We start from the raw sequence: 7478 nt of genomic DNA, 5'->3' as shown, positions 1-7478 counted from the left end.
GCTAGGACGAGTAAGACGGTAAATGGACGAAGTAGACGAGTAGCTCGACCAGCTCAACGAAGCTAGGTTTAGTTCACTCCAGCTCAGTCCCTACTAAGTCAGCTCCACTAGCTGGACTACTAGCTCACTCAGCTGAGACAGCTGAGAGTCAGCTCATCTCAGCTAGACGGACTGTTCGGGCTTTAGGCCGATGGTCCGGGTCCGGGTCAGTGGCGGGCTGTGAGGTCCGGCCATGAGGCCATGGGCTGTTGGGTCTTTGGACAAGGCCGTGGGCTAAGTCCAGGAGGCTTGGGGCGTGGGTTGGGCTTATGACCGACCCCAAACCCAATCAGAAAGGGCGATGGGATGCAAGTGGCCTAGAGGGCACAACCCTTGGCCGATGGTGCCTGTTCGCTAGCATGTCATGCCTGTTCGTGGGGCAAGACTTACCCCCTCGTTTTCTATAAATATGGGGCCTCTCCTGTTGGTTTCATTATCCAATTCCAATGTAAAATGCTCATAGAAAAACGTAGAGAGAGAGAGAGAGAGAGAGAGTACCGGCCAAGAGATCGGCCAGAAAAGGGCCGGTTGTGGTGGTTTTGTATCTCCGGCAAGGAGAACGGTTTAGGAGAGAGGAGGCCGTGTGGTTATGAATACCCAAGGCATAGAGAAAGGTCTGGAGAAGGACTCCAAAGCTGTGGTTCAGTCAGATAGGGTCAGTGGGGTAACCACCGACTCATCGGCTAAGATAATCGGACAGTCCGAACCGGTCTATCCATGGGCGTTTGGATTGTGTCCTATTCTTCTCATTCTTTTCATCCAATTCTTCTTCTACTCCTTCTGTACATTGGCGTGGCCTTGTGGATATGTTGGGATTGGTTATAACCGTGGTTCTGGTTGAGTAATGCGGTCGCGGTCCATAAACGTCGAGTTAGGCGCGTGCATGGTCTCAACCGGCCTCAGGTGATCCGATTGGAAAGGGGCGGTTCTGTTCTGTTCTGAACGGTTGCAACCCTTCCCTGAACAGTCACAATGGTTCATGACTTGTGTAGGTTAAGGCGTGGTCCTTTGGCCATAGGCCAGACACACGTACAGACCAAACAGTCCATACGGACAGTTAGGTCGAACGGTTGGAACATCTGAATGGGTGCGAGTTGCCAAGGGTCATGAGTTGCCAAGAGGCACGAGTGTCCAAAGGGTAATAGTTCCCAGAGGGTGTGAGTTCCAAACGGTGCCATTGGTTCAAGGCTTAGGCCAAACCAAGTGGACAGTCCGCGGCTGCATAGTCAAACGGATGGACGGTTAGTTTAACCGGAGTGTTGTGTCGCAAGGTCTGATTGGTTGCAAGGCAATCCGGTTTGGTCTTGGGCCTTACTCTCTGGTATGGATCCAGGCTTTGGGTCAGATCAGGTAAGAAGGTCCGTGAGTCTTTGGGCCAGACTTATAACTGGTCGATCGCACCTAGATCTTAACCAGACGGTTACACGGGACTATGGACAATCCGGCTATGGTTGGATGGCTTTAGCCGCAAAGGCTAAGTGGGATATCTTACAACAAACCTTGGGTTGGTGAGTAGGATAGGCGCCATATGCATTATGTAGGGCTTAGACCCACATGATGGCAATGGAAGGCCGGTTATATCAGTACCTGCTAAGTAGACGATGGCTTATCAAGTCTGGTGGTCGGATCATGTTTTATGACGATGGTTCGATGGCCGAGCACTAGTATGGATAGTCACGTTGCTGGAGTAAGAGTATTGATGTGATGCTTCTAGATATCAACCTTGGTGTTGATAGCTTCGAGATTGGCTAAGAGTCATGACAAAGTGTATGGCTAGTACTATGTGTCGTAGACCATAGATACTGAGCCTAAGTGTGATTGTTCAAGGAAGGCCGTGTAAGATCTGATCATGGTTGAGTATGGACGACCTGACCTCTGAATGATGGTTCAAGGTGTCGGAACTAATCTGATTAAGGAATGCATCGTTTGGTATGAACAAATCATATATGTTGTTTGGGTTAAGTCCCAAAGCCGGTCAGGCCAGATGATGACTCATCAGTTCCAAGTCATGTGAGGATGGTTGGTTGATTGACTTAGGATCTAATGAGATTTGTCAGTCCAGAATATGGATTGGGTACTATTGCCTATATTGCAAGGGGATGTTTGAGTGTGCATGAGCCGAGAAAGGCCAGATGCAAACCCTTATCCTTTCAAAGACTTCTCAAAGGTTACTTATGTCTGTGGAGATGGTTGGTTGAATGACTAAGTACCTAGGGGAGTTGTTTGATGCAGGAATCAAGATAAAGACCTTAATTAAGATTATTGAGTGATCGTGGTCCAGCTGTCAAGCAAGAGCAATTCGAGTCAATGGAGGACCGATGAGCTAATAAGCTTCGTAGATGTGGCAAAGGTATGATCTAGCATTTACTTATGTAGATCTAGATAGAATGGTTTAGGGGAATAGAACCTCATAATTGTATGGCTTGGTTTGGGTTTAGGATTGACCTTTAAGCTAATTGGTAGTTGAGTAAACTGACCAAGGCTAAGGTGTGTCCGTCAGCACACACAGGACGTCCATGTGTGTCCGTCAGCACACACAGGACGTCCATCAGTAAACATATCAGCACGCTGGCCCTTCCCGTGGACTGTTCGGGTGATTTTGGCCCAAGTGGGCTGTCTGTTTAGTACAAAAAGGACGTACGTGGGTGTACGTCAGCACACACAGGACGTCCGTGGGTGTCCGTCAGCACACACATGACGTCCGAGGCTGTCCGTGTCTGTCCGTGTGTGTCCGTCAGCACACACAGGACGTCTGTGGCTGTCCATCAGTACACATATCAGCACGTTGGTCCTTGGACTCAGCACGCTGGCCCTTCCCGTGGTCTGTTTGGGTGATTTTGGCCCACGTGGGCTGTCTGTTCAGTACACACAGGACGTCCGTGGGTGTCCGTCAGCACACACAAGACATCTGTGTGTGTCTGTCAGCACACACCGGATGTCCGGGGCTGTCCGTGTGTGTCTGTCAGCACACACAGGACGTCCGTGGCTGTCCATCAGTACACATATCAGCACGTTGGTCCTTGGACTCAGCACGCTGACCCTTCCCGTGGACAGTTCGGGTGATTTTGGCCCTCTTGGGCTGTCTGTTGAGTACACACAGGACGTCTGTGGGTGTCCGCCATCACACACAGGACGTCCGTGGCTGTCTGTGTGTGTCCGTCTGTGTTCGTCAGCACACACAGGACGTCCGTGGCTGTCCATCAGTACACATATCAGCACGTTGGTCCTTGGACTCAGCACGCTGGCCCTTCCCGTGGACTGTTTGGGTCATTTTGGCCCATGTGGGCTGTCTGTTCAGTACACACAGGACATCCGTGGGTGTCCGCCAGCACACACATGACGTTTGAGGCTGTTCGTGGCTGTCTGTCAGCACACACAGGACGTCCGTGGCTATCCGTGTGTGTATGTGGGTGTCCGCCAGCATACACAGGATGTTCGTGGCTGTTCGTGGCTATCTGTCAGCACACACAGGACGTCCGTGTGTGTCCGTCAGCACACACAAGACGTCCGTGTGTGTGCGTGTGTGTCCGTCAGCACACACAGGATGTCTGTGGCTGTCCATCAGTAAACATATCAGCTCGCTGGCCCTTCCCGTGGACTGTTCGGGTGATTTTGGCCCACGTGGGCTGTCTGTTAAGTACAAAAAGGACGTCCGTGGGTGTCCGTCAGCACACACAGGACGTCCGTGGGTGTCCGTCAGCACACACAGGATGTCCGTGGCTGTCCGTGTGTGTCCGTGTGAGTCCGTCAGCACACACAGGACGTCCGTGGCTGTCCATAAGTACACATATCAGCACGTTGGTCCTTGGACTCAGCACGCTGACCCTTCCCATGGACTGTTCGGGTGATTTTGGCCCATGTGGGCTGTCTGTTCAGTATACATAGGACGTCCGTGGGTGTCCGTCCGCACACACATGACGTCCGTGTGTGTCCGTCAGCACACACAGGACGTCCGTGGCTGTCCATCAGTACACATATCAGCATGTTGGTCCTTGGACTCAGCACCCTGGCCCTTCCCGTGGACTGTTTGGGTGATTTTGACCCACGTGGGCTGTCTGTTCAGTACACACAGGATGTCTGTGGGTGTCCGCCAGCACACACAGGACGTCTGTGGGTATCCGCCAGCACACACAGGACGTCCGTGGCTGTCCGCCAGCACACACAGGACGTCAGTGGATGTCCTTGTGTGTCCATGTGTGTCCATCAGCACACACATGACGTCCGTGTGTTCGGCTCCATGTACTGATCTGTGGACCGCAGTCTATCACACAGGACATCTGTGGCTGTCCGTCATCACACACAGGACGTCCGTGACTGTCCGTGTGTGTCCGTGGGTGTCTGCCAGCACACACAGGACGTCCGTGGCCGTCCGTCATCACACACAAGACATCCGTGATTGTCCGTGTGTGTCCGTGTGTGTCCGTCAGCACACACAGGACGTCCGTGGGTGTCCGTCAGCACACACATGACGTCCGTGTGTGTCCAGCAGCACACACAGGACGTCCGTGGCTATCCATGTGTGTCCGTGTGTGTCCGTCAGCACACACAGGGCGTCCGTGGCTGTCCATCAGTACACATATCAGCACGTTGGTCCTTGGACTCAGCACTCTGGCCCTTCCCATGGACTGTTTGGGAGATTTTGTCCCACGTGAGCTGTCTGTTCAGTACACACAGGACGTGTCATGTCGCCGATCCTAGATAGGATCGGCCGGACGGGCCATGGTGCGGGGAGACGCACCAGTCAGGTAATTAGACCTTGAGACAAGCGTATCATGGCCCTGAATGAAGGTTAAGGGCATCAGTCAGCTGCGACTTAACCAGGATACGATGGAAACAAGGGTAAAGGAGCTGGGTGAATGTTTAGGCAGCTGGACGAGTGTTGGTTTGAGTTCAATCAGCTCGGTTCAGCTGGTATTCAGTTCACCATGATCTGTTCAGCTCACAGGAGCTGGTGGGCTAGCTCAATCAGCTGGGAACAGCTGGAGGTCAGCTCAATCCAGTGAACGGTGCGTTCTGGTTCGGATCAGTGTGGGCGAGTCCGGGACGGTTACTGGGCGAGCCGATGGTCCGGGTGCAGGACGGTTCGACCAAATGGGTCTTAGGCTTGGGACAGGGAGCGGGCAAGCTCCCAGAGTGTGAGCTGAGGCTCAGTGATCGATTTGCCAAAGGAAGAAAAGGGGAGAAACCACCAAGGGGCGGTTATGGGACGGTTATGGGACGGTTTTGGGAAGAAGGGATGGGATTTTGGTAACTGTTCGCCCAGGCGGTTGGGGACAGTTTAAATCGTCCTCTCTCTCTCATTTCTGATCATTCTGGTCGGTTTTTACTCATTCCACACAGAGAGAAACACAGAGAAAATTCAAGAGAGAAAGAGAGACACAAACCTTGGATCGGCCGATTTGATCCAAGAGATTGTTCTTGAGTGTTCCTGGTGTGTTTGGGCGTGTGATCAAGAGGATGGATTTGAGACAGAAAGACAAGGAGAAGGCAAAGGAGAAAGAGAAGGAAGTCGCCCCTGGAGACCGAACTCCTATGGTGAGAGGTGTGGCCAAGAGTAACCGGATAAGGCCGCGGGTGATGGCCGTGTGAACCTGGCCGGTTTGGATCGATTGGTCACTCCTTACTCTGACTTCTTCTACTCTGTTTCTTCATATATGTTGTGCTATGGAATGTTTTATATTGTTACAGGAAAGGATTCATTGATCCTAAGGCCTTGGCCTGATCAAATTCCCATGAAAGTCCCTTGTTCTTGTGTGGGCTGTTCATGGCCGAGATCACTATGATCTGAGCCGATTCTTTTGAATCTGATTATGGGAATATTTTTCTTCTGAATTATCATGAGTTTTCATGAATTTTATTTGGTATTTGGATCTCTTTTTAAAGGGGTCAGATTTGACATTTTTGATGATTGTTCTTGACTAGATTGGATCCGACCATGCAATGTGATTTGATTCTTGTTTTGTAATCTAACCTTGTGATTGTGTGTTTGTTTGTGTTGGATCCAGGACCATAAATGGACCGTGGTAAGGGAAAAGCACCATGAGGACCGCGGTCATGGGAAGATGTGTGGTGATTGGGTTGATTCTGAAAATTGTGTGATTATTGTAGCCTATTGTGCAACTTGTGAACTTATGCGATTCTAGTGTGTAATCTATTTATTAGGATGATGAATGATGTATGAACCTTGGTTAATATCTATGAAATATCTATTTGCATTAGTTGTTGCTTGATTGTTTAAGTGTGAATGTTGGAACCTCAAAACTCTGAAAAAGACTTAGAATTATTTAACACTTGAACTTGAATATGAAAGATGGAATTGGTTGCATTGTTTGGTGAGGCCGCGGTCTGGTTGGATTGAGGAATCCAGGATCGGGTCTTACAAGTTGGTATCAGAGCATTCTTGATTCTAGGATTTGTTGGGTTATTGGTTCACCACACACTTGGCCGTTTGGACTCATGGTGAGATAGTTGGGTTCTAAGTAATCTTTTCTACTGATTAACTTAGGAGTGATGGAGGTTTGTGTGTTCAGTTATGGACTAACCTTTTGTTTGTGTTTGTAACTCCTTAGGATACAAGAAGGTATAAATCTCGGAAAGGAAAGGAGGCAACTGGGGCGTCTGGAGCAGTGGGGCAGGATGGTGCTGAACAGACCGGAGTGTTACCAGCTGGAACCATTCCAACCACAGTGCTACCGGCTCTGGTGGAGCAGGTGGATAATGCCACCGGACTTCCAGTGGGTCCAACTCTTCCTACTGAGGTTAATGATACTAATGTGGACGAGCAACAAGAGCAAGTCCATGGAGACGATACTGGGTCGTCCAACGTTGGTGCTGGGAGTGGCCAGAATGTTGATGCAAACAATGTTCGGGTCACTGGTGCCGAGGAGGTCATTGAGCCGACCATAAGGGGCTTGGTGGAGGCTATGCAGGTCATGGGAGCTCAGATAGCCTCCTTGACACAAGCGTTCACACCATTGGTGAACTCGTCCGTGGGACAGGCTAATCCCCCGGTTCGGGTTGCTGCTGGAGTGACTGATGTTGGTGCTGGCCGTGTGGCTGAGGTGATTGAGATAGACCCACCGGTCAGGCCAGTGCATGCTATGGACTACCTGAAGGTGCTGGAGCATATCTCCAAGTTGGGAACCAAACACTTTGCTGGAAGTGTTGATCCAATGGAGGCGGACGAGTGGAGAACCAGGTTGGTTCGGAACTTCAAGTCAACACGTTGTCCTGAGGACTACCAGAAGGACATAGCAGTACACTTCCTGGAGGGAGATGCACATAACTGGTGGTTAGCTTTGGACTAGCGTACCAATGGCACCATTGAGCATTTTGCTGACTTTGAGGTTGAGTTCAACCATAAGTACTTTCCTGCTGAGGCGTGGGATCGTTTGGAGTCCAAGTTCCTGGACTTGACTCAGGGACGGAGGACTGTTCGT

This window comes from Brassica napus, unplaced genomic scaffold (assembly GCF_020379485.1).
Source record: "Brassica napus cultivar Da-Ae unplaced genomic scaffold, Da-Ae ScsIHWf_1215;HRSCAF=1739, whole genome shotgun sequence".
In the NCBI taxonomy this organism is placed as follows: domain Eukaryota; kingdom Viridiplantae; phylum Streptophyta; class Magnoliopsida; order Brassicales; family Brassicaceae; genus Brassica; species Brassica napus.
The sequence above is the reverse complement of the archived record's forward strand: the minus strand, read 5'-3'. Positions refer to the sequence as shown.